General features: G+C 39.5%; 1 protein-coding gene across 1 annotated transcript in view; it reads left to right on the top strand.

Moving 5' to 3' along the window:
* ca10a (carbonic anhydrase Xa) overlaps positions 1-27,403 on the top strand; it is a 352,599-nt gene that overhangs the window by 888 nt on the left and 324,308 nt on the right. The window lies entirely within an intron of this gene.

Genomic DNA, 27,403 nt, shown 5'->3' with positions numbered 1-27,403 from the left:
CAGAGCGCGCGGTTGTCCATGTGCCGTCATTCACTGCAGCAGAGTCTCCAACATTCAAGAAATGTATTCTCCATTTGTGCGCACACGAAATCTATACGAGCTCTCTAAGGTTTAAGCGGAAAAAGTCCATTATAAAAAAAATAAAATTAAAAAAAATCATATGAGATTGGTAGTTCTGGGTTAGCCCTGGTTTAGTCCTGGTTTAGCCCTGGTTTAGTCCTGGTTTAGCCCTGGTTTAGTCCTGGGTTTGTATTGGTTTGGACGTGGTTTAGTTTTGACTGTTTGTTCCAATTCAGTCTGGGTTTAATCCTGTTTTACTGGTTTAGTTCCGGCTATTGGTTTTGTTCTGACTATTAGTTACAGTTTAGTCCTGGTTTAGACCTGGGTTAGTTCTGGAGTAATTACGATTTACACCTAGTTTAGCCCTGGTTTAGTTCTGGGATATTCCTGGTTTAGTCCTGGATTAGTCCTGGTTCAGACCTGGTTTAGTTCTGGTTTAATCCTGGTCTAGACCTGCTTTGGACCTGGTTTAGTTCTGTGTTAGTCCTGGTTTAGTATTACCTTAGACCTGGTTTAGTTCTGGTTTAGATCTGGTTTAGTTCAGGGTTAGTCCTGGTTTAGTTCTAGTTTGGATCTGGCTTAGTTCTGGTTTAGACCTGGTTTCGTTCTAGTTTGGCCCTGGTTTAGTTCTGTGTTACTCCTGGTTTTGTACTGGTCCAGGCACTTTTGTTGTCATAATTATTTTCTTTTACTAATACACATTCATCTTTGGAGTAGTAAACACAGAAGTTTTGAATACTACTAGTATCACATAGCATGTTAAAGCAACAGTGTGTAACTTTCTGGATATGGCACGTCACCTGCATGAGTCCATGAAAATAGAAACGTAAAAAAAAACATACTTTGGAACATTATCCATGAAAATAGATGAGTGTTATGCCATACTGTAGAATATTACAGCCAAAAAAATAACATCTCCATGGAAACAAGCAGGAAGAGGCCCTCCTCCAAGCCAAGTGAGAATGAGGTTTGTGGAGACGCAAGCCAGTTTGTTTTTTTTGTTTTTTTTCACAAGTCCAAGATTTATTTTTTTTTAGCAAAAAAGTGACATACTCTGGCTTTAAATAGTACACATAGTGTCAATATTTTCTCTAAAAGAACTTTACTCTGGCCATCGATTGTTCTATGTGCTGTCCTGAAATACAGAGTTTCATCTTGTTAATATCATACTACTGTAACTTCTACTATAATATGTACTTTGACCTCATTTAGACCGGTTAGTCCTGGTTTTATATTTGACATCTGTGTAGTATAATCCTTGTTTAGTCCTCCTTTAGTCCTTGGTCTTGTCTTAGTTCCAGTGGTGGAATGCAGAGAAGTATAAGTAGTAAAGTACTGTATTTAAAGGTCCCATCTTACTTTATTTTTGGGTCTATGTTATAATGTTCCCTCATCACAAACAGACCTGGAGTTTAACACACAAACCCTGCATATAGCCATATTTTGGCTGAGTTCTTCTCTCAAACAGGAAACTCTGTTCCACCTTGTGATGTCATCATGTGGTGATACAGGAAGTGCTCTACTGTGCTTTTAAACTCCATAAACCTTAACAAGGATCATTTGGATAATTTCAGACCTGGAACTGCCAATCTCTACTGAACTAAAGGTAAAAGGAGCAGTTAACGTGAAAACTACCACTTCATGACATCACAAGGAGGAACAGAGCATTTTTAGCTTTGGAGATGTAGACAGACTAATGATAACATGTTACTCAAACATGTGTGAATGAAACAAAACACAACTCCAGGTCTGTTTTTGAGGAATTGAAAGTATTTTTATGACTGTTTGAGACTTTCTAAAAGGCTGAAGGTTTATTTTTTATCAACTTCATAATTTGAGCAAAACAAAAATGTATGAATGAAACCAGTAAAAAAACCAACAAAAAAAACCCAATTGATTCAATTGTCTCAGCACAAATCTTCATTAAAATCAATACAGGTGAAGTTTTGTTAAATCTCAAAATCTGTGAGAAACGATCAACTTTTTACTCTTTAAGTACATTTTTACATAGATACTTTAATACTTTTTATTTAAGTAGGTTTTTTTTCATATGATACTTTTACTTTTACACTAGTATTTTTTTGCTCTGGTATTTGTACTTTTACTTAAGTAACAACATTTTATATTTCTTCCACCACTGCCTAGTTCTATATTATTTCAATTTTATTCTTACCTTGTTCTGACTGATGGCTGGGTTACTATTACTCCTGGTGTAGTCCTGCATTGGTTTCAGTTTAGACCTGGTTTAGTCCTGGTTTAGACCTAGGAAAGTCCTGATGTTATGTTGAGGTCTATATGTTGAAACCTCCCTCTTTAGTCCTAGTTTATTTTTTTTTCTGACTTGAACTACACTTTGGATAAACCTGATGATGTCCTGCAGTTTAGACCTTAATTTAGACCAGACACGGGCAAACTATGGCCCGGGGGCCACACACAGCCCTCTGGGCTTATTAATCCGGCCCGCCGAATGTGACCAAGTTATATTAAAATATGTAAGGGCAAATCTCAAAGTTTTTATTTAACTGAAATTTAATACATTCATAATTAATTAAATTTATGCATCTGGAAAATAATTTGTACAATGAGCCTTGCATGTTCATGCTTTGCTACATGTTACAGGCCAAATCTCTAATGTAGTATAGATGTATATATATATATATATATATATATATATATATATATATATATATATATATATATATATATATATATATATATATATATATATATATATATATATATATATATATATCCTGGCCCGACCTCTTTCTCAAATTTTAGAATGCACTGTCAAAAGTTTGCCCACCCCTGGTTTAGACGGGGGACAGATCATTGCGTCACCTTATTTTTAATGCACATTTTGAAGATTTGCTTTTTTTTTTTTTTTTTTTTTGGCTCCAAGTGGATTTTGATTAAAGTGCATAACAGTTAACATTTTGGAAGGTGGAAACACATTTAGCCACATAAACTCATAAAGCGAATATAAAACCCACATGACCATGGGACTACAGACCTGACTGGACTGGAGGAGACACAGGGGCTGGGCAAAGACAAAATAATCCATCACACTGGTTGTTTGTCCAAAATCCTCCAGAGGACCACAGATAAACTAAGATCACTGCACTAACTAACGCAGGAGATACAAGCTAAAAACAAAAGATGTTGGCCAACTAATAACATGCCCAGAGACACATACACGCTGTCTAATCTTCAGTAGTATATTAATTGGGGGAAAGTGTATGGTTCTCCAGTGCTAAAAGTGTAGCGAAGCTTCAGTGCCCGTTTTTTATCTTCAGTGCAGTTGTTTGGCAAAGCCTGAGTTATCAGGCTTTAGCTTTGTAGTAAAGCATGTCTGTAGTGTTATTATAGTTTAAACAATATGCTGTTTTGGACACGACACAAATGCACACAACAAACTAAATAACAGCTAAATAACAGAGAAGGTGTGTCTTTAACAACGATAAACAAAACAGACTGTGCACAGTTTGCCCTCTGCAGGATTGGAGATGTCATGACACAAAGCAGACAGATGGCCCTCGTGAGCAGGAAACCAGCACCGTGTTATGTGCTTCAACACTCTGATGGAAATTGAGGATACATTTGTGTCTGTTACATGCTTTTCTAATGGAATTTTGGAAACATGAACTTTTTATATGGCTGGAAATGCAGTTATTGCGTGCTGGTTTACTGTAACTATTCATTTTTGATCACTTTGTCTTTTTTTAGTCCTAGTTTAGCCCTGGTTTGACCCTGGTCCTGGTTTGGTCATGGTTTAAGTCTGGTTTAGTCCTGTTTTCCATCACAGTTAGACCTGGAGTAGTTCTGATTTTGTGAATAGATCTGCACAGTGTATTGTTTTAGTCCTGCTTTGGACAATATTTCCTAACCTGGTTCTCATTGAGTGCTGGTTTAACAACTTCAGACTTTGGATAAACCTGGTGTAGTGTTGTGTGAGTTCTCGTTGAGTCCTGGTTTAACCTGGTTTAGACCTGGTTTAGTCCTAGTGTAATCCTGGTTTGGACTTGGATTAGACATGGTTCAGTACTCCTGGTTTAGACTTGGTTTAGATCTGGTTTCGTCCTGGTTTAGTGCTGGTTTAGACTTGGTTTTGACCTGGTTTAGTACTCCTGGTTTAGACCTGGTTTAGTCGTGGTTTAGTCCTGGTTTTGTCCTGGTTTAGACTTGGTTTGGACCTGGTTTAGTCCTGGTTTTGACCTGGTTTGGAGCTGATTTAGTCCTCCTGATTTAGACCGGATTAAGTCATAATTTGGACCTGGTTTAGGTCTGATGTAGTCCTGGTTTGTTTGAAATTATTTAATCCTAATTTAGACCTGGTTTAAATTACACCTAATTTAGACCTAAACCAGGTTTCAAATTAGGATTAAATAATTTAATCCTAGTTTGGTGTAGCCCTAGTTTGCTCTTACTTAGTCCTGATTTAGACCTGGTTTGGTATTGTTTTGGTCCTGGTGTGGACTTGATTTAGTCCTGGTTTAATTCTGGTTACACTTGGTACTCTTTGTAGAGATTGGATTCAGTGAACTAAGACAATATGATCACGGCTTGATGCGACAGCCTTTATGTATTAACAATGAGTAGCAATTAGCAATGCAGTGCACGGTGTAAGTTTTCTGGTACAGAGTCTGTGAGTTGCTTGACTTATTTCCTTACCTGGAATGTTCCAAAGAATAGCATTAAACAACTCTATCTCCATGGGGACAAGAAGTGACGACTGCTGTAATGTGTAGGAATATTTTAGAGCAGAAATTGTAAACAACTCCAGGAGCATTATCGTTTGAGAAAAGACTGAAATCTGAACAGATAAACTAATACAAGAATCCCATGTGTTTCAGAACATGTTTGTAGAGGTCTGAACTACAGGCACAAGGTTTTCTATAAAAAAGACAGAATATTTCAGGACTGGGAAGTTAATTAAATTTTAATGTAATGGTCAGTGATCAGCTTGGGTCCAATTAATGAAGATGCTTAGAGTCAACCCTCTGTCATTACGAGAATGTAGTTTGGAACAGACACGCCTTTGAAGGAAGAAATGTGACTATTTTTGTGTTAAATGACAAAGATTAGAAGTCTGCCTTGAAAATGTTCATGGCATCAGTACTGAAAACCATGTCATTGTTTTTGAAAAGGAGAATACTAAATTTGAATAGCAAATTACGATCGGTCAGTATGAGGGTGAAAATGATGCTCTTTAATCAGGACACTTTACTATCCAAATAATTTTTGAGAGTTGATAAAAGGCTCTGTACACAGCAGCTCACTGTGTCTCAGATCTAATGTTAAACTAATGCTAAGCTTAATTTAGCATTAGTTTAGCTTAGTTTATCCCCCCAAAAAACGCAGAAAATACAATGTTACATAATAATAATAATAATAATAATAATAATAATAATAATAATACTTATTATTATTATTATTATTATTATTATTATTATTACATGAATATTATTCCTGTTTGCGGCTTCATTTGAATATTCATCATGTCTCAAAATTAGCATTAGCCAAAAATCTTTATAAACTAACGTGACTGAAGTTTTTACAAGGTTGTCAGTGATAATCCACTCACAACACACTATTCACAACTGACCTTTAAGTATTTATTCATTTTAGTGCCACTCCTCATATCCCCACAGACATAGAATTGGACAGGAAGTAGTTACGCTAACAGTAGGCTAGCCATTCACCGGTGTGCACAGAGCCAATTGCATGAACTCAAATCGTGATTGTGATTGTGGTTGGATTGCAGTGTGTTGTGCAGGAGGCCAGAGTGAATTTCCTGGTGTTATTTAGGTCAGCACTCTCCCTCCTCATCTTCACACTGCATCAGACACAAGTACACCAGAGAACCAGTGATCACAGTCAAAGAGCAACGCAGACTCTCACTGCCCAAGACACACAGGCCTACTATAGTCCTGCTTTAGACCTGGTTTAGTCCTGGTTAAGTCCTGGTTTAGTCCTAGTTTGGACCTGGATTAGTCCTGGTTTAGTCTTGGTTTAGTCCTGATTTGGACCTGGTTTAGTCTTGGTTTAGTTCAGGTTTAGTCCTAGTTTGGACCTGGATTAGTCCTGGTTTAGTCTTGGTTTAGTTCTGGTTTGTACCTGGTTTGGACCTGGTTTAGTCCTGGTTTGGACCTGGTTTAGTCTCTTAGCCCAAACAAAGACAAAAACACCTAATACAAACATGCATGTAATTGAATGAATGGAGGATCAGTTCAATGTCATACTGCGGGACATTTAACACAAGGCAGTGACATCTCCATGGAGACGAGCTGTTGTGAGTATCACTGTTTGTGACAGTGGCAGGAGCTCATTGTGCCTCAGCAGAATGAACACTCAGGATATAAGCCTGTGTTCAAACTTCAAACACTCTCACTGTTCAGAGGGTGCAGGGGCCCACGGGTGCTACTGTGATGTAATCAAGAGGCAAAGAAAGAGAGAGACAGAGAGGGAGACGGAGGAGAGAGAAAGAGAGAGGAGAGAGAGGAGAGAAAGAGAGGGAGAGAGAGGAGAGAGACAGAGAGGGAAAGAGAAGAGACAGAGAGGTAAAGAGAGAGGAGAGACAGAGAGGTAAAGAGAGAGGAGAGACAGAGAGGGAAAGAGAGGAGAGACAGAGAAGGAAAGAGAGAGGAGAGACAGAGAGGGAAAGAGAGAGGAGAGACAGAGAGGTAAAGAGAGAGGAGAGACAGAGAGGGAAAGAGAGGAGAGACAGAGAAGGAAAGAGAGAGGAGAGACAGAGAGGGAAAGAGAGAGGAGACACAGAGAAGGAAAGAGAGAGGAGAGACAGAGAGGGAAAGAGAGAGGAGAGACAGAGAGGGAAAGAGAGAGGAGAGACAGAGAGGGAAAGAGAGAGGAGAGACAGAGAAGGAAAGAGAGAGGAGAGACAGAGAGGGAAAGAGAGAGGAGAGACAGAGAGGGAAAGAGAGAGGAGAGACAGAGAAGGAAAGAGAGAGGAGAGACAGAGAGGGAAAGAGAGAGGAGAGACAGAGAGGGAAAGAGAGAGGAGAGAGAGAGGGAAAGAGAGGAGAGAGAAAGAGAGGGAGAGAGAGGAGATACAGAGAGGGAAAGAGAAAGGAGAGAGAAAGAGAGGCAGAGAGAGGAGAGAAAGAGAGGGAGAGAGAGAGGTGAGACAGAGAGGGAAAGAGAGAGGAGAGAGAGAAGAGACCAAAAGGGAAAGAGAGGAGAGACAGAGAGGGAAAGAGAGAAAGAGAGGGAGAGATAGGAGGGAAAGAGAGGGGCAGAGAGAGGAGAGAGGGAGAGAAGAGAGAAAGAGAGGGAGGAGAGGATAGATAGAGAGGGAAAGAGGGGAGAGAGAAAGAAAGGGAGAAGAGAGAGGAGAGACAGAGAGGGAAAGGGAGAAGAAAGGAAGAAAGGGGGCAAGAGAGGGAGGGAGAGAGGAGCAAAAGGAGAGAGAGAGAGTGAGGTGGGAGCAAAGAGGGAGAGAGGGTAGGTGCAAGAGAAAGAGAGAGAGTGATAGGAAGAGAGGGAAAAAAGAAAAAAACAGAGGGACAGAGGGCAAGAAATAGAGTTGTGGAGAGGGAAAGAGAGAGAGGAGAAAAGAGGAGAGAAGGTGATAGAGAGAGTGTGAGAGAGGGAGAAAAGGATAGAGAGAAGGAGAGGGGGAGAGCAGCAGTGTGCTTGCCTATATAAAGTGTAGTGGCACAATATTGTACTCATAAAACCCTTATGTTGTGAAAGGATGTTTCGATAAATCCCTCATTATTCTTACTTTAAAGCAGAAGGTCAGTGCTCCGTCTGAAATGTTGTTACTCAAAAAGCCATTTATCGAAGAAATGAAAATAACATAAAAATCTTAGGGATAATATTACTTTAGAAATAAGGGACTGTTTGGACTGCAGTAGCTTAGTGGTTAGAGTGTGTAGGATTTAAACCCACCTATGTCTAGTACATACTGCTGTTGTTGTGTCCTTGGGTAACACATTTCACCCCAACTTATGAGTGTTGGTGGCAGTCAGAAGGGCTGATGGTGCGGACTGATTCCCTGGAATCCAGAATACACACTTCTCCAATACTTTATGAACACCCATCTGGATTCAGATGGGTGTGATTGACAGGTTGATTAGCCAATCAGGGAACGGAGAAAATATCACAGAGGACCGAAAATAATCTTGTATTTCTGCAGAAACAGTGAGCGAAGCACTAAACTTAATTTGAGGTGAGAGAAATGAAATTGTATTCAGATGATAGATGAACGTCTGTTGGCTAAATGTGTACACACTGCATACTGTATATGTGTAGGCTGATCATAGTTACACTGCAGACTCGTTGTGGAAGTGACTCCTGAACTGCAGTATTTGTACAGAGCAGTGGGGAGCCTTTAGCCTTCATCTCTGCTCTGCTGCACTCTCAAGGACTGCTCCATACAGTCACTTTCAGAGGACAGATGTGTCTCAATTCCCACACATATAAGTATGTTTTCGTTTGAATCTTGATATTATTTTAGGTTGTTTTTTTTTTTTAAGTTAATCAAGAACAAGTTTTAGTTTCAGAACTGTAAATTATTTAAGTACCTTTGAAGTGCAACTCAAGTTTTTCCTCATTGTTTCCCCCCTCACTGTCCCCTTTAGCCCTCCAGACCCCTCATCTCATTCCTCATTCTCCCCTTTAGTCCAACAGACACTCCCCTCACTCTCCCATTTACTCTTCCAAAAACCCTGCTCCTTCCCTCACGCTCTCCTTTAGTCCTCCAGGCTGATCTGAGCCATTATAGTGTATGCTAAATGACTGTAATCATAACCATTCAAAATCTGCACTCGTGGCTGAAAACATCCCTGTATGTTACATGCAAAGTATTTCATAAAGTCATTATGTAAACAACGCTAGCATGTCATTTGAAACATGTCCCTGGGGATTGCTACATGATTGGTTTACATACAAGGTAATGGCGCTGGAAGCTAGGCCTGCAGTGCGGCGTTACACTTTAATATGTCCCTCTTCGGCATCCATAACAGCCATGCTATATTTGTGAAATTTATGCTTTTTATTTCTCAGAGGAATATGTGAATGGAGGCATGATGGGATATGGAAACACATCAAGCTGCATCCCATGTGAGAATGTTCCATCTATGGCTTTTACGGAACTGTATTTATAGTCATGGACAAAATATGTATTTAAATGTTTTAAGTGCTACGGGCCATATCAGGAGTAGTTTCTTTAGATGCTTGTATGTTACAGCACAGATACATGGGATGGAATTTGGTAACAATTCAGACACATAAATGTTCAAATATAACAAATACATAGCATAGTTTCTGATGCTGAATGTGACACTAGCTACACTAGCCCTCATCTCATAAAAATGAACAAAAACTTTAAATTCATAATGAACAAATAGTTTAAGAAACAGTCAGACTTCGTAACTGCTAGGAGGTTCATGAGCTTTCACATGAGGCACGGTCTGTCCATATACTGAGAATGAGGAAAACTCACATGTCCTCTATCTGCACTGGCAACATAGGTTCAGTTTATATATATATATATATATATATATATATATATATATATATATATATATATATATATATATATATATATATATATATATATATATATATATATATATATATATATATATATATAATGTTCCGCCTTTAGCTTTGATTATGTCACACATTCGCTGTGACATTGTTTCAATAAGCTTCTACAGTGTCACAAGATTTATTTCCATCCAATGTTGCATTAATTTTTCACCAAGAAGATGCATTGATGATGGTAGAGTCTGACGCTCCACAAAGCCTTCTCCAGCACATCCCAAAGATTCTCAATGGGGTTAAGGTCTGGACTCTGTGGTGGACAATCCATGTGTGAAAATGATGTCTCATGCTCCTGATCCACTCTGTCACTATTTGAGCCCGATGAATCCTGGCATTGTCATCTTGGAATATGCCCGTGTCATCAGGGAAGAACAAATCCATTGATGGAATAACCTGGTCATTCAGTACATTCAGGTGTCAGCTGACCTCATTCTTTGAGCACAGACTTTTGCTGAACCTAGACCTGACCAACTGCAGGAGGAGAGGACCTGTTTGCTTAGTTAAATCCAGTTTTGCTTAGTTTTAACACCATCCAGCCACTGCTCCTGAGGGACAAGCTGGAGACCGCCGGGGTGGACTGTGACCTGGCAGACTGGATCCTGGACTATCTTGCAAACCGGCCCCAGTTTATGAGAGCCAAGAACTGCGGTGTCTGATCTCATGACCTGTAGTGTGGGGGCGCCCCAGGGCACTGTCCTCGCGCCCTTTCTTTTCACCTTCTACACTGCAGACTTCAGACACAACATGGACAGCTGCGTCCTGCAGAAGTTCTCTGATGACTCTGCCATCATTGACCTCATCAAGGATGATGACGATGTGGAGTACAGAGGACTAACACAGGACTTTGTGGACTGGTGTCAGCAGAACCACCTCATCATCAATGCAGGGAAGACCAAGGAGATGGTGGTGGACTTCCGCAGACGCCACTCTACTGCCCCCTCAGTGAACATCCAGGGAAGGGACATTGAGAAAGTGGACTCATACAAGTACCTGGGTGTTCATCTGAACAACAAACTGGACTGGACTCACAACACAGACGCACTGTACAGGAAGGACCAGAGCAGGCTCTATCTCCTGAGGAGACTCAGGCCTTTTGGAGTGAGAGGGCCACTCCTGAAGACCTTCTATGTCTCTGTGGTGGCATCAGCCATCCTGTGCGGTGTGGTCTGCTGGAGCAGCATCACAGAGAGGGAGAGGAAGAAGCTGGACAAGGTCATCAAGAAGTCCAGCTCTGTCCTGGGCTGTCCTCTGGACTCAGCGCAGGAGGTGGGGGACAGGAAGGTCCTGGCTAAGGTCATTTCTATGCTGGGCCATGAGTCTCACCCCCTGCAGGACGCTCTGTCTGCCCTGGAGAGCAGCTTCAGTGACTGATTCACCCTCGCTGTGTGAAGGAGGTTTCAGGTCTTTCCTTCCTGCTGCTGTCAAACTGTACAATGGAAACTGTTAACACTGAACATGTGTCATTCATCCACACCTATGTGCAATACGTAAGTCACTGAACCACACCTATGTGCAATACTCAAGTCACTTTACGGAGATGTTATATTAGAGTCTATTTTTAGTTTATTTTTAAGTATATTTTTTAAATTATTTTAAACTATTTATCCATTATCTTGTTTTATTGCATGTGCCATTTTCCTTCTGTTCTTTAACTGTGCGGTGCAATACTGGAATTTCCCCACTGTGGGACTAATTTTTTTTTTGGCCAGGCAGTGTATTCAGACCAGTCACAAGGATGTGACAACACAAGCTCGGGTCATTTGATATTACTAATGTAGAGCTTTTTCATTTTGTTAGAAGTTAATAAGTATATCTGTAAGCGCGATAAAATAACAAGCACTGAAGGAAACCAGCCATATCTGACCACTGCAAGTGTCAAAACCACATCATGGACTGGAACAATGGGTCATCTGTGCTAAAAGCAAGTAACTATCGGGCTACAGGTTCTACAGGGTCGGGCTTTTGTAACTTTATGGGAAATCAGCCCCCGCAGTGGAGTGTTTTAAGTCTTGTCTTAAGACGCACTTTTATTCTCTGGCTTTTAACACCTTGTGAGTTGTGTAGTCCTGTGTCTTATGTTTATTTATTTATTTATTTTTATATTATTTTATAGGTTTTATTTGAGTTTACTGGTTTTAGCGTTTTAGGACTGGCAAAGTTAAATTGAGCATTTATAGTCTCTAAATGTATAATATAAATAAAACGGATATAGATTTTGGATTTGAAAATTGCCTTGTTATAACATTGTTCCTGCCTCACAAACATGTCTGAAGAGGTTTTAGATGTCATCCATACAGAATTAGTTGTACCATTCTGTACAAAGCAAAACACCCAAGCCTACGTCACGCAATTTATCACAAGTATATAAAAGCGGGATACAAAACAATACACTACAAGTTTACAAACCTGATGCGATGAGCAGTTTCATTAGCAGGATGCATGCTGCTTAGTACATTGTTTTTTGGTGAAAATAGCATTTTCAAAACATAAAAGGTACCATGGTCATCTAAATAAATTAAGTGTTAATTAATATTCTATAGAAGTGTAATGCCCCAACACTGATGGCTCAGTACCTGCTTCCTTCCATAGAGATGTAGTTGCTTTATCAGGAATGTGAAAACCACAAAATTCACAGTGAAACATGTGTTATTATTATTATTATGTTTACATAGTGTTTGCAAGGTCAAGAGTACCACATTGGTTCACACACTGTATCCTGCCTTGGATCTGGACAAAACAAAAGCTTTGCTCCTTCACATATTTCTGGTATTGATTTGTTGTTGTGCTTGTGAGCGATCCATACCGACTTTAGTTTGGGCTTAAAAACGATTCTTTCTCTTGGGGCACAAGAAGAAACCATGCTGTCATTGAACTGTGTATATCTCACTAAAGTTATCCTCGGCCTCCTGTTTGGACAATAGTCTGTTTGGACATGGGTGGGTCAAATGTGTGGTAATGCCCTCTGTGTCTGCTGGAGACGGGGAGTAGATTAACTTGTCACTGAAGCATAATCCAACACAACTGCCCTGTACAAAACTACTTTCAATCAACTAGGGATATCGACTAAAGAGATTTTTGGTGGACTAAAGACATGTCCTGTCAATTGATTGGTCATCTAAAAAGGGGGCGTGTCAGAAGCGCACAAAACTATTACGTATCTCTATGTATCTGACCCAAATTGCACTCACAAGACTACACCTGCACGGGAGGCCATGCTAAAACGAGTATTTATGCAGAAAAGCATTTGGAAACAGATGTAAAGACAGATTCAAATTGTCAATCATGAATTTAATTTGTGTTTTGACAGAAATACCCAAAAATACAAAATCTTCAGTTAACTCGCTCACTCACTGACCTCCCTTTTCTGCTCCCAGATAAATCCTTATAATCTAATTAAAATGAGTAATCACACAAAATTATAATAATACTTAAATGTGCACTATGAAACTGTTTTTGGTTTAGGCTCTGTTATTTGCTTGTCTCCATGTCATAACTTTGCCTGGAATGTTCCACAATATGGCATTGAATCAGCTATCTTGCATGTATTTATGTTTACAACAAGGCTTTTAAAAACTTGCACTCTAACAATGAGCAGGTTCACGTCTCTACAGATGTGACCTACAGAGCATCCCTGTGGAGTCTGGAGGCGTATGGTGGATCCACTAAAAAAACATCAATAGAAGTGAGTGGTCAGCAATCTGGTGTCATGATCACACTGTGTGGGGGCATTTTGTGTGGGGCCCTTCTGTGTGGGGCCATTTTGTGTGGGGCCCTTCTGTGTAGATATCATGGCATGTTCTGCTAAGGTTTGACAAAGGGTGATTGTCAAACACATATACTATCTGATGATTGTTAGATTTCTTTATTCATTATTTTTTATATTATTTTATTAAAAAAACAAAACAGAAAAACAAGTGTTATGTTTCTGTTATTAATGTATGTGAATTATGTGGGTGCATGTTGTGCAAATGATAATCAGTATGATGGTTTGTGTATGTGAGTGTTGAGTTGTGTGAAGGTGCAAAAACAAAAGAAAAGCGATGGCTGCAGCGTGGTGGACTGGAGGATGGAGTGTGGAGAGAGAGGAGGCGGTGGAATTGACCTTTTATACTCCAGGGGAAACACTGGACCCTAGTGGTCCCCGAAAGTCTCTGCCGCTCCGCCTCAGAAAAAGCACACAGTGTTAGTAACGGGTCACGCTGGGGACTGTGACAGTCACATAAAAACAAAATTGTGCTTCATAGCCACCACAATTCAATGCAAGAGAAGATGTAGTACAGAGTCTGTGATTTAACAGCCTGCTGTGGGCAGAAGCTGTGGAGCATTAGTACCAGTAGTTCTGCAGGCCAACTTTGGTGGTGGTGAAGAATCAAAGCATCTCGGTTGACTCCGCTTGATTGTTACGGTTGATATCTCCTCTGGAAGGTCTTTCATCACATTTTGGTGTAAAAAGTCCATAGCTTCACAGAGGTCAATAGCTAGATCCTTAGCTAGGTGATGAGACAGATCATTCACTCACAGTTTCCTCTGGAAGGTCTTCTGTCACATTTACTGCCACATTTGGTGCAAAAAAAGTTTGTAGCATCTCAGAGGTACATACAGTTGAGACCAGAAGTTTACACTGGCAATAAAAAACAAACAAATAAACAAAACAAAAAAACAACTCATGTGTTGTTGTTTTTTTTTTTCCTCTCATTGTCTGACAAGAAATGAGACAAAACGTTTCCTGTTTTAGGTAAGTAGAATTACCAAAATTATTTTGGCTTGCTTAATGCCACAATAATGAGAGAAGGATTCTTTAGACAACGTTTCATTACTTTCTTCAAAGTCAGAAGTCAGATCAGTAAGAAGGCATAGCTTCTTTGTGTAACATTATAGGAAAGTATCAGCCAAGATATCAGGAAGAGAACTGTGACTTGTTTGATTCGTCCTTGGTGCAATTTCCAGATGCGTGAAGGAGCAATGTTTATCTGTTCAAATAATTATACACAAGTATTAAGACCATGGGAATGTCCAGCCATCACACCACTCAGGAAGGAGACGGGTTTTGTGTCCCAGAGATGAACTTGCTTTGGACCAACATGTACAGATCAACCCAAGAACAAAAGCAAAAGACCTTGTGAAGATGCTCCTGAAGCTGATAAGAGTGTTTCATTATCCACAGTGAAACGAGGACTGTACCAACATGGACTGAAAGGACTCTGCAGGAAAAAGACATTACTCCAAAAGACACAGAAAAAAAAGCGAGTTTAGAGTTTGCAAATGCACACAGGGACAAAGACCTTATTTTTTTAAGATGTCCTGTGGTCTGACGAAACAAAAACGAAAACATTATGTGGAAATACTGAAGCATCATCTCAAGACATCAGCCAGATAGTTAAAGCTTGGCCACAACTGGATCTTCCAAATGGACAATGACCTGAAGCATACTGCCGAACTGGTTACAAAGTGGCGTAAAGATAACAAAGTCAATGTTTTGGAGTGACTGACCATCACAAAGCTCTGATGTCAATCCTATTGAAAATGTATGAACAGACCTGAAAAGGCCTGTGCGAGCAAAACGACCACAAACTTGGCTCAGTTACATCAGTTGTGTCTATAGGAATGGGACAAAACTCCTCCTGCCAACTATTGTGAGAAGCTTGTGGAAGGAAATCCAAAACATTTGACCAAAGTCATACAGTTTAAAGGCAATGCTGCCAAATACTAATGAAATGTGTGTAAACTTCTGACTATGAAGAAAGTCAGATGTCAGATCTAATGAAAAAATCATCTAATTGTTTCATTATTCTGGCATTTAGGGACTAGACATCATTTTGGTAATCCCGACTGACCTAAAACAGGAACTGTTTAGTTTGATTTCATGTCAGACAGAAAAAAGTGTCTGTGTCTTGTTATATAGTGTATGTAAACTCCTGGTTTCAACTGTAGCTGTCTTATTTTACAGTCTCCACGGATCAAGGAAAAACAAACATTTAATTTCACGTCTGTCCTTACATCTGCACATGCTGCACTTGTTGGTTAAAATCCCAAGATTATGTTATGACCCTGCTATTAATTTCATTTAATTATTTATTTTGAGCAAGTCAGTGCACACAAGAGAAAAGTAAATGTGCATATATCATATACAATGGTTTAAGCACATTTAACAAAGAATTACATTTAAAAAAAAATAATAATAATCTGGGATAGGAGTGGGAAGAAGAAGAACGTACTGAATCCTACCATAGTTCTGATGTAGACCTGTTTTTGCATGTGTTCAAGCTAAATGTGCCTTGTCCCATTACAGTACAGTATGTGAAAATAACTCGACTGTGTACTGTGTGCATCTAATTAGAAAGCATTTTATTGTCCAATAATCAGGAAGTGCGCATTAGCTTACTTGAAGTTATTAGCTTGGCAAGGCAAAACTCTGCTTTAGCCTCTCAAAGTTGTGAATAGCCCTTATAAACCCATCTTCTTGAATAATTAGGATGCTAAGAATGTGTAAGGTAAGTGAGGAGTAACTTTGGAGCAAACCATTTAAAATGAACTAGTTCTGTTTTTCATGTTTAAGACAGTTTAATTCAATTCAATTCAATTCATTTATTTTTGTAACGCCCAAAATCACAACAACAGTTGTCTCGAAGGGCGTTCATGTTTTGGTTGATGGGGGAAACCGGAGTACCCAGAGGAAACCCATCCAGACACGGGGAGAAACATGAAAAACTCCACACAGAAAGGCCTGGTGACCCGGGGATCGAACCAACCTTCTTGCTGTGAGACATGAGTGTTAACTCAGGTACAGTTATTTAATGTAGCCCTAGTTCTGGTTTAATCTGTGAGTCGTGGTGGTGAACAATGACTAGCTTGCGACTGGCTGATGTGAATGACTCCAGGTGCTGCGTCGGGAAAAGGCAGAGCGTCATGATGAATATTTGAATCTGATTGGTTGAAGCGTCACAGCCGCAGAACAATATGAGAAATCAAACTTTAGTTACTTCCAATTGTCCACAAAGCTGTGCAAGTTGTGCACAAAGCACTTCTTTCTGCACATTTTTCACATTTTAAGTAAAATCTGCTCAAGTACATCTGTCAACGTTGCCTTGTTTGTTTTGGTTTGTTTCGATTTATTCTCATGAGGTTGTGAACTCACAAATATTGTGAGAATCCATCGTATGCAAGGTTAACAGTGCACCGTAGAAAAATATTTTCATTGACACGGATAAGATGAATATAGTAAAGATTTTACAAAAAACATCTTCCCAAGTTTTTCCTATTTCAACAATTTTGGCGAAGTTTAAAATTTTTGTCCATGGTTAGACATGGGGAACAGAAAGGACATACATAGAGGTAATTCTATAACTGTTTCTAATCAACCATACTGTAAACAAAGGTCAAAGTGCATCTAATTTACACAAATTGACAGCTAATAATATATGACAACACCTTTTTATTAAATCAATGTTTAAACTGTCAGAAAATGTGTTCCTTGTGGGCAAACTGTCCTTTAATATTTAAAAATTGTATAATGATGATGTAGTTTCCTTTTTAGAACTCTGCACTTTGTTATTTATATAATATATATATATATATATATATATATATATATATATATATATATATATATATATATATATATATATATATATATATATATATATATATATTCATTTTTCTTAACAAACTGCCACTTGACTGACATAAATCTATTATTTGTATATAAATTATACTATAACCAATTACCACAGATACTGTCTCACCGGACCAAGTAACAATTAGATAAACCTGTCATATGGATTTGAAGTTCTACATGCATGAAAGCAGTTGAACTCCCCCAGAATGTGTACTATTGGCTGTAGCTAACGCCACTCGAGCACACACCACAACACATCCATCGTTTCCACTTGGTTTGAATAGGTGGGACTGTCCCAGGTGCAGAGCAGTAGAGCAGAGATCCAGCCAAACACCCAGCCCCACACACACACACACTAGTCCAGGCACCAAGGCCAAATCTGGGGCAGCTAATCGGATAATCCCCCCGCACATGTGGAGCTGTCTGCCCCACTGGAGCAGGGACAGAGACGAAACAGTGAATGAGAGACTTTCAATGGAAAATCAGCCACAGCATTAGATCTGATAGACCCCCTAAACAAACATTAGATGTAAATTATTAGGAAAAATCATAGGTATGTTTCAGACTGTAACTTTATCAAATAAAATTAGCCATATTTGAAAATAATAAACAGTACCAGGACAGCATAGTCTCTATAAAAGTAATTGACCAATATTAAGCTTTTTTCTGATCTGCTGCTTTTTCTGATCTGAGTTGTGTTTTGTTTCATTCACACATTTTTGACACACTCACCCTGCGTATTTAGACTGAGTTCTTCTCATAGACTAAAAATATTCTGTTCCACCTTGCATAGAAAAAACTATACATATTATTTATGAGTTAAATGCAGTTTCCTTATAGGATTATTACAGTCCCTATATCAAATAAACACTTTATCCTGTCTATTTTAATATATTATTTTTCAGACCAAGGTTTAGTTTGTTTTCTCTCTGTTTTGACTGCTCACTAGCCAACTTCCTCAGGCTTTAAACTGGGACGAGTGGGCCTTTTTACTGCCACATGCCTGGGATATTGTACTGAAGAGGTTGGACTGCAGGTGGCGCTCTTTTCCCCTCTCCACCGGTGAGAAGACAGCACCAAAACCTGTTTAAATCAGCTGACCGGATGCATCACAGCAATCGCATGTGACCACTCTGAGGAAGAGTGCTAGTAGGCAGTCGAAAGTGTCAGGTATGGAAACAAACTAAACCTTGGTCTGAAGAAAGAATCTGTTAAAATAAATTAAAGTGGTCCCTCACTATATTGCAGTTCACCTTTTGTGACCTCGCTGATTTGTGGATTGTTTTTGTGCAATTTTTCATGCTTTTTTACAGAGTATGAATGTGCATTGCGTCCTGATTGGCTAAGGGACTGTAGACCATTGTCCATCAGTCTCCTCTGTGCAGTGTGTCCTGTACAGTGCAGAATGTGTTCAGACAAATTGATGTAACCTTTGATTTATTTGACATATCTTATTATACGTAATAACATTTATTTAGGTCATTAGTATTTTGTTTATTGCTTTGTGCTTATTTTATTAACAATGAATATTATGTATTATATTATGTTGGATACATTATTTACTTTCTTTGTAATAATATTGGTTCCTACTTATTGTTGTGGTACAGCGCATTTGAGGAGCGCACTGATAAAAATGAAAAAAGAGTGAACATGCACAGTGCGCACATGAGATGAGATGAGTTAGCCTCAAGAGACTGGAGAGAACGATATATTAGGCTCACATTTACATAAATGTGAGCCTAATATATATAATATATATGCAGTGTGACTCTGAAGTGCTGTATGTTTGCAAGTTTTCTCCCCGACAAAACCAACAAAGTCAATGAAACGTTCTGCACCGACAAATTTCAGAAAAACTTTGGACTTAAGTGTTTCTGTGCACAGAGGCGCCTCTGTGGATACCGCTGGAACAGAGACATGTGAACAACAATTTTAAAGCAATCATGGAGGAAGAGGGATATAATCTACGAAGGTTTGAACTTTGAGAGTGTTTAAACAAGAGAGAAATGTGAGAAAATGTGAATGCCTGTGTTAAAAGTGTATAAAGTGTGTGGTGAGGGGTTTTACAGCCTTAAAACATATATAATAATTGTAAACAATAAACCTACTTTGCGGATTTCGCCTATTATTTTTAGGATGTAACGCCCGCTATAAATGAGGGACCATTGTAAAGAAAGACTACATGGACCTCATTGGACTACTTTGTCTTGTCTTGTATACTTCCCACTGAACACTACTTTTGCTTGCTTAGAAATACTTACTTCTGTTTTTCTTTTTTTCCACCTGTTTGGATGGTCCATCCTCCCACTCAAATGTCACCTCTTTGTTATCTTGTGTTTACGTGACCTGTCCTGCTCCCTCAGGTACCTGCTTATTCGGGGGAACATTTGTGACCCTTATCCTCCTCCGTCAGCACAGAGGAAGTTTGAGAGCTACAAGTGACACAAAGATGTTTTTTGGTGGAATGTCGGTCACCCACTTGTCTCCATGGAGATGTTGTTGTTTTGCTTATGAAGTTCCACAGTATGGCATTCAAAATTTCTGTCTCCATGGACTTTTGGCTCTTTTATGGTATCTGAATTTTTTGGATCTGTTCATGTCAAAGAGTCGTAAATAGCTGCTCTTTTTATGTTTAACCCTTTAAGAACTGAGCACAGTATAGACCAGTATAGCTCACCTAGACTTTTTTCTTTTTAGCCAGGTCCCAGCTCCTCCAGTGGGACCCCAAGGTGTTCCCAGGCCAGCCGAGAGACATAGGGACTAAATAAAACATTGCACTACAATAATAATAATAATTTAAAAAAACTTACTACTAACAAGTTACTTACTAATTCTTGCATTGGTTCAGCATTATACAGGATAAAAATGAATACAAATCCGATTCCAACAGTTGTAAAGGAACCATTCAAAAGAGCCGACTCGCTCATGAGCGTCACATCACTGCTCCATGGAGACAAGCAGGTGACACCACTAGGTTAAAAGTCAGATCTGTGGAGAGTCGAGCCTTACAGTAAGAATATAGGTTTTCCAAGGTATTTCTGAACAAACAAACAAAAAAAAAACAAACACTTAATATTATTAAGGGACATGTAAGTTAAAGCAATAAAATCTCCTTGGAGACAAGCAGGTACAAAAGTTACATACTTATTCTGAAAGACTTATCTTATTTGATCTCGTTTACTTAATGTTGTGCCCTCACCAAAAACATTAACCTTGTGCAGCAAGATGGATTCTCACGATATTTGTGAATCAATAAACTCACGAGAATCCATCTTGGCAGGCTCCCGCTGGTGCGATAGGGCCCCCCGCTGGTCGACCGGAGACTGGAGCAATCACTGAGCAGCACTGAGGTTTGTGCTGAGCCAAAGGCAAAGCGCCTGAGTGAAACAAAACAAACTTGGCGACACTGACAGACATACTTCAGCCTATTTTAGTCGAAATACAGATTACTTAGTTTGTGAAAAACATGCAGAGGGAAGTACTTTGTGCATTTATGAAGGGAAAGATGTTTGTGCTGAAATCCTACATTAAAGCGGGACTATTATGCAAAATGGACTTTTCAGAGCTTCTAACAAGGCAATAGTTGATTCCCCTCATCATTTACTCACCCAAAGTTGTATTTTGAGTGATTCATGCATCTTTGAGCAATGTTTGATCGCTTATTTACAAGTCGCTATTTTGCTGATTAACCTATAGCGTCGGAAAAAAACCCCAAAAAAGCTAAAAAGTGACATATTGTGGCTTTAAGTCCATTTAAAATGGACCTTATCTTCCTTATCTACTGTTCACATCAGTTTATTCAGTATGTACCTTTTTTTTATGATTGCCCTTCTCCCTCAGTCAACAGAAATGAACTTTGTGTTCTAGAGGCGGTTTGTGGATGATGTCATGTGGCAGCAACACTTCCCCATGTGTGTATAAGTGTGTGTATATGTGTTTATGTGTGTATAAGTGTGTGTATATGTGTTTATGTGTGTATATGTGTATTGTTGTGTATGTATGTGTACATGAGTGTATATGTGTGTAGGGGTGTGTGTGTATGTGTGTATATGTGTGTATGTGTGTATGTAGGGGTGTATGTGTGTGTGTGTTTATGTGTGTGTAGGGGTGTGGGGGTGTGTGTGTAGGGGTGTATATGGGGGTGTGTTTATGTGTGTGTATGTGTGTATGGGTGTGTGTGTGTAGGGGTGTATATGTGTGTGTATATGTTTGTGTGTGTATGTGTGTGTGTTTATGTGTGTGTACGTGTGTTTATGTGTGTGTGTGTACGGGTGTATATGTGTGTGTATATGTTTGTGTGTGTATGTGTGTGTGTTTATGTGTGTGTACGTGTGTATACGTGTGTGTGTATATGTGTGTGTATATATCTAAACCAAATAACACGGCAACTGATTTCACCACTACATCTCTAGGCTGTTTTTGTATATTTGATTTATTTTATTTTTTTGTATTTTTAGCGTCCGTTTAACCCGCGGTGCTGTAGACGCGACTGTGTTTCCTTAATGTAACTTGGAGTTATTTGCTTCAGTGAATGGTGTAAAAAACATTAGCTGTGAGGTAGCTTCAGCATTAGGCACATGAACAGTCTAAAGCAGATTGTGGTATTAGAATGCAGTATTGTAGCCTGGAGTGGGTAGTAGTTTTACTTGAAGTACTTTCTAATAAAAGTGTTGTCAACGAGGATAAGAAAGATTGGCCACATTGAAAAAACTTCCAGAAAAGTTGATTTTGCATAATACCTGCTCTTTAATTAATGCCAGTGGTGTAGAAGAGGAGACGTGCTTAAGAGGCTGACGGTTTTCCTGGTGCAGTGAAGATGGGGAAGAGGAGGAGCACTGTTGGTTGTAGAGAAACAATGGGAAAATTTGAAAGTCCTATTTCAAATTCAGAAATCTTGTTATATCAAATGTTTGGGTTACAAATACTATGGAGCGTAACTTTACAAATATACACAATTATTGACCCCACAACCAAACAACAATGAAATCTGAGGCTGAGTTTGTTTTCATACCTGACAGTTTGGACAATCAGATCACTCTTCCTCAGAGTGATCACGTGATGTTGCTGTGATGCGTCTGGTCATCTGATGTAAACAGGTTTTGGTGCTGTCACTTGACCACTCTGGGGCGCTAGTGAGCAGTCCAATCTGTCAGATATGAAAACAAGCTAAACCTTGGTCTGAAAAAATAACCTATTAAAATACAGTGGTCCCTCATTCACCCCATACAGGATAAGTAATGTCAGAACTCTAGTTGTCATGGGCTTTATTCAGGAAATGGCGGACTGTTTACCACATCGAAACAGGACAAGAGCCTTTTCATTCATCCTGTCGCCAACATTGCTTCTATTTTAAGTTTGTTTTAGCAGAATGCACTGTAGCATCACGTTGTTGTTTCTTACCATGCTGATGCGACTGGCGATCTGAATGACATCCACGCGATCACATTTCTTCTGACACAGCCATAGTCTCTCTCTTTTAATCCGTCCACACTACACAGCCCCTCTATCCAAACTTTACAAACATTGCAGCAAAAGCACCCAAACTTTTCCATAGAGGCTTCATGCTGCCAGTCCTTGGTTACCATGACGAGGTTGTACTTCTGTGTCACGTCTTTATCACAGTTTGTTTTATGTCTTTTTATATGTAATGTTAGGCTTACAGTGACTGTGAAGCATAACTTTACAAATACAGTGGTCTCTCGTTTATGGTGGGGGTTACATTCCAAAAATAACCTGCAATAGGTGAAATCTGCAAAGTAGAAAGCTTTATTTTTACACTTGTTATAAATATTTTAAGGCTGTAAAACCCGTCACCACACACTTTATACACTTTTCTCAGACAGGTATTAACATTTTCTCACATTTCTCTCTTGTTTAAACACTCTCAAAGCTCAAACCTTCGTATATTATATCCCTCGTCCTCAATGATCACTTCAAATGTGTCGTTCATGTGTCTCTGCTCCAGCGGTATCCACAGAGGCGCCTCCCTGTGCAGAGAAACTCTTAGCCCAAAGCGTTTCTGAAATTTGTCGGTGCAGAACATTTCATCGACATTGTGGAAACATACAGCACTTCAGAGTCACACTGTGATCGAACATTTATGTAAATTTGTCTGAACACATTCTGCACTGTACAGGAGACACGGAGGAGACTGATGGACAATGGTCTACAGTCCCTTAGGCAATCAGGACGCACAACACAATGCAGGTTCATACACTGTAAAAAAAAAGCGTGTAGAATCCGCGAAACAGCAAGACCGTGAAAGGTGAACCGCAATATAGTGAGGGACCAATGTAATATTTAAAGTATCAGAAAAAAAATTTGCTTCTTGGTTGTAAACTGGGCCTAATTTTTTGATAGAATTCTCCCTGGTGTGATGTCATCAATATGGGACTCTACAACAATAGAACTCAATACTTGCTGTAATTTTCAAAGTATTAAAAAAAAAAACGTATTTGCATTTACAACATGTATTATGAAGTCAAAACTTGTACCATACTCATTTGAACAGTGAACAATGTCTTCATTGAGCTATGGGCTCTGCAGGGTGTGACTGGAGCTTCTGGTGCATGTAGCTTTAGTCTACTGTATATAACGGCTTCATTATTCACTGTTGTCCAATCTATGTTTAGATTGTGCTGAGGAGGCATTTCCAGAGCATGGCTGGGCGTTCTACACATCTTCACAGAGGAATACTGATTTGATCTTGTTTAATTGAAGAAACAAAAACTGAAACACGATTATGGCATAGCTTTTTGTAATAAGGAGTGAAATAACTAGTTTTGGATTTTATTATTATTTCTTCCAGTTGTTATAAACACACCTTTATCTTAGAACAAGAACATATAATGTTAATGTAAATAAATAAATAAATATGTTAAAATAAAATAAAATATGCATGGTTTTCTTCCAGTTAGATAATATTCATAATCTGTTACATATTAAAGGTGCACTATGTATTTTTGTTTTTTCCCAATTAGGGCTACTTGTCTCCATAGAGATGTTATTGTTTTGGATGCAATGTTCCACAGTATCACAGGTATTAAACTTAAGAAATAAATTAAATAATGTACAGTGTTCCCTCGTTTATCATGGGGTTCACGTTCTAAAAATAACCCGTAATAGGCGAAATCTGCAAAGTAGTCAGCTTTATTTTTTTTACAATTATTATATATATTTTAAGGCAGTAAAACACCTCACCACACACTTTATACACTTTTCTCAGACAGACGTTTAGTATCCGCAGAGGCGCCTCTCTGTGCAGAGAAACATTTAATTTGTCGGTGCAGAACGTCTCATCGACATTGTGGGTTTTGTCGGGAAGAAAACTTACAAACATACAGCACTCCAGAGTCACACTGTGATCCAACATTTATGTAAATTTGTCTGAACACATTCTGTACTGTATAGGAGACACAGCACATCCCTTAGCCAATCAGGATGCAGAACAGAATGCATTTTCATAGACTGTAAAAAAAAAAAGCATGTAAAATTGCACAAAAAAAACAGCGAGGCCATGAAATGTGAACCGCGATATAGTGAGGGACATCTGTATACATAAGTCTAATGCCATAAAACATGTTTGGTATGATCCACACATTTCAAGCAACCCAAACCAACTATAGGCATATGCCCACTGCTCTGTACTTACTTCGTTCTTCAGTTAAATGTTTTAAATCGGTGATATGTGTAGGATTCTTCTGTGTCACATAGTCATTTTGGTTCAAATAAATCCGCTACTTGCTAGTTTGATCTGCAGCTACACACAGGCGGGTCTGACAGGTACACGGCTCTTTGTTACCAGCGAAATTGTTTCTTTTGTTAAGTTGTTTTAGATGATTATTGTGATTTAAAATGTGCAAATTATAACATAATGATCCATAATGGTGTTATAGATTATAAAGGTATAGCAGACACAAGCACAATATACCTTCTTTAATATAAGATTACTTCAAATTGTCCTGTCTGCACTTCAGTCCGTACATGCCAGTTTGCATAAGAACATTTTCACTGCTGTCAGAGTTCATTTTATTCTATTCTTCACCTGCACTATCTGCCTTCCCAAAGCGGAGAACAGTGTTGTCGCTGGCTCTAACCCAGGTCTAGATCTCTCTCACTGGATCCACAGTCTCTCTCTCTCTCTCTCTCTCTCTCTTTATCTCTATGTCACTGTCTCTTCCTACCTCTCTCTCTCTCTCTCTCTCTATTATACAGTATATCTCTATCTCCCCAGCTCTCTATCCCTCGCTGTTTCTCTCGCACGCTCTTTTTCTTTATCATTATATCTCGATCTGTCCTACCTTTCTCTCTTACTCTCACTCTATCTCTCTCTTTATTGATATATCTCTATATCCCCAACCTCTCTCTATCCCTCTCTGCCTCTCTCTCTTTGTCTATACATCTCTATCTCCCCAACCTCTCTCTCTTACTCTCTCTTACTCTCTCTCTCTGTTTAGCAAACAACGAAGTTAAATCTGTCAACTGGACAAATCTTGTAGGAGTGAAGACCTACAAGATTTGTCCAGTTGAGTATGGATCAGACCTGGACGACTGAGGGTCTACACAGACTCTCTCTATTTACATATCTCTATCTCTTCCTACCTCTCTCTACCTCTCTCTATCCCTCTCTCTTACTTTGTCCCTCTCTTTATAGCTTTATCCCCCCTCCCTCTATCTCTTTCTCACTCTCTCTCTTTATATATTTTAACCTCCCCAACCTCTCTCTATCTCTCCCTCCCTCACTCTCTCTTCATCTATATATCTCTGTGTGTGTCTCTCTCTCCCTCTATCTTTTCCTCACTTTATCTTTCTTTATCTGTATATCTCTATCTCTCCAACCTCTCTCTATCCCTTTTGCTTTCTCTCACTCTGTCTTTATCTCCCCACCTCTCTGTCTGTCTCTCTCCCTATCTATGTCTTTATCTTTATATCTCTATCTCCCCAACCTCTCTCTTTCCCTCTCTTTCTCTCACTCTGTCTCTCTTTGTATATCTCTATCTCCTCTGCTTCTCTCAGCGACCCTCCCTTCCCTCCCTCCTTTCCTCCTTCCCTCCTCCCTACCTCCCTCAGTCCCTCCTTCCCTCTCTCCCTCCCTCCTCCACCACAGCTAATAACGTCGTAAGTCAGTGTGCGCGGTCACTTGTCGGTTAAGGTCAGCTGCTCTCTTCCTGGACCCTCCTTCTTGCATATTTTTTTGGAGGATCCTTCTCATTGAGTTTGACCCTGTACCCTTCTGGAACTTGTCAACGTATTCCCCTCCCACTTCTCTTCTCTCTGCTTCTCTGTCTTTCTTTATCTCTATCTCTTGCTTCAGTTCTGTCTGTACCGCCCTCTCTCTTCCTTACTCCCCTCCCTCTTTATCTCTCTATTGTTACCTCTCCCTCTATCTTCTCGCTCTCCCAGTCTCTTTCTGTCTTTATCTCTGTTTCTCTCTATCTCTGTCTTTTTGTCTCTCTTTATTTCCATCTCTCTGTCTTTCTCTCTATCTATGCCCAAATATCTTTCTCTATCCTGCTTTCTATCTCTTCTCTCCTCTCTCTTCCTCTGTCTCTTTATCTCTCTCTTTTCCCATCTCTCTCACTGTCTTTTTCTCCCTCCTCCCTAGCTCTCTTAGCTACTACTCTCTCCTTCCTTTCCTGCTCTCTCTCCATCTCCTGTCTCTCTCTTTGTATCTCTCTTTCTATGTCTGCATCTCTCTCCCTCCTTATTTCCCTCCCCCTCTCTCCTCTTTCATGCCTCATGTATGCTTGACTGGAACGCAGTATTGCCATCTCTCTATCGCTACTTTCATCTCCCCCTCCCTCCATCTCTCTCCCTCTCTCTCTGTCTGCTCAGCTGGAGCGCAGGATTGCCATCTCTCCCACTATACCTCTCTATCTCTCCCTCTGTCTCTCTCTCTCCCTCCCTCCTTCCATTTCTTCATCTCTCCATCTTAGGAGTGCAGGATTGCCATCTCTCTTTATTTCTCTCACTCCCTCTCCTTCCATCTCTCCATCTCTCCGTCTCTGGAGCGCAGGATTGCCCGTGCCTCTGGTGAATGTTAATGTGGGTCTTGGGATGATGGAGTGTCAGAGGTGAAATCAGTCACTTTGTTTGGGAAATGGACTTCAAAACTCCCTCAAATGCATCTTCATTCTTCATTCTCCAAGTCCAGATATA

The sequence above is a fragment of the Periophthalmus magnuspinnatus genome, chromosome 19 (assembly GCF_009829125.3).
Source record: "Periophthalmus magnuspinnatus isolate fPerMag1 chromosome 19, fPerMag1.2.pri, whole genome shotgun sequence".
In the NCBI taxonomy this organism is placed as follows: domain Eukaryota; kingdom Metazoa; phylum Chordata; class Actinopteri; order Gobiiformes; family Gobiidae; genus Periophthalmus; species Periophthalmus magnuspinnatus.
This window is presented reverse-complemented; position numbering and strand designations above follow the sequence as displayed.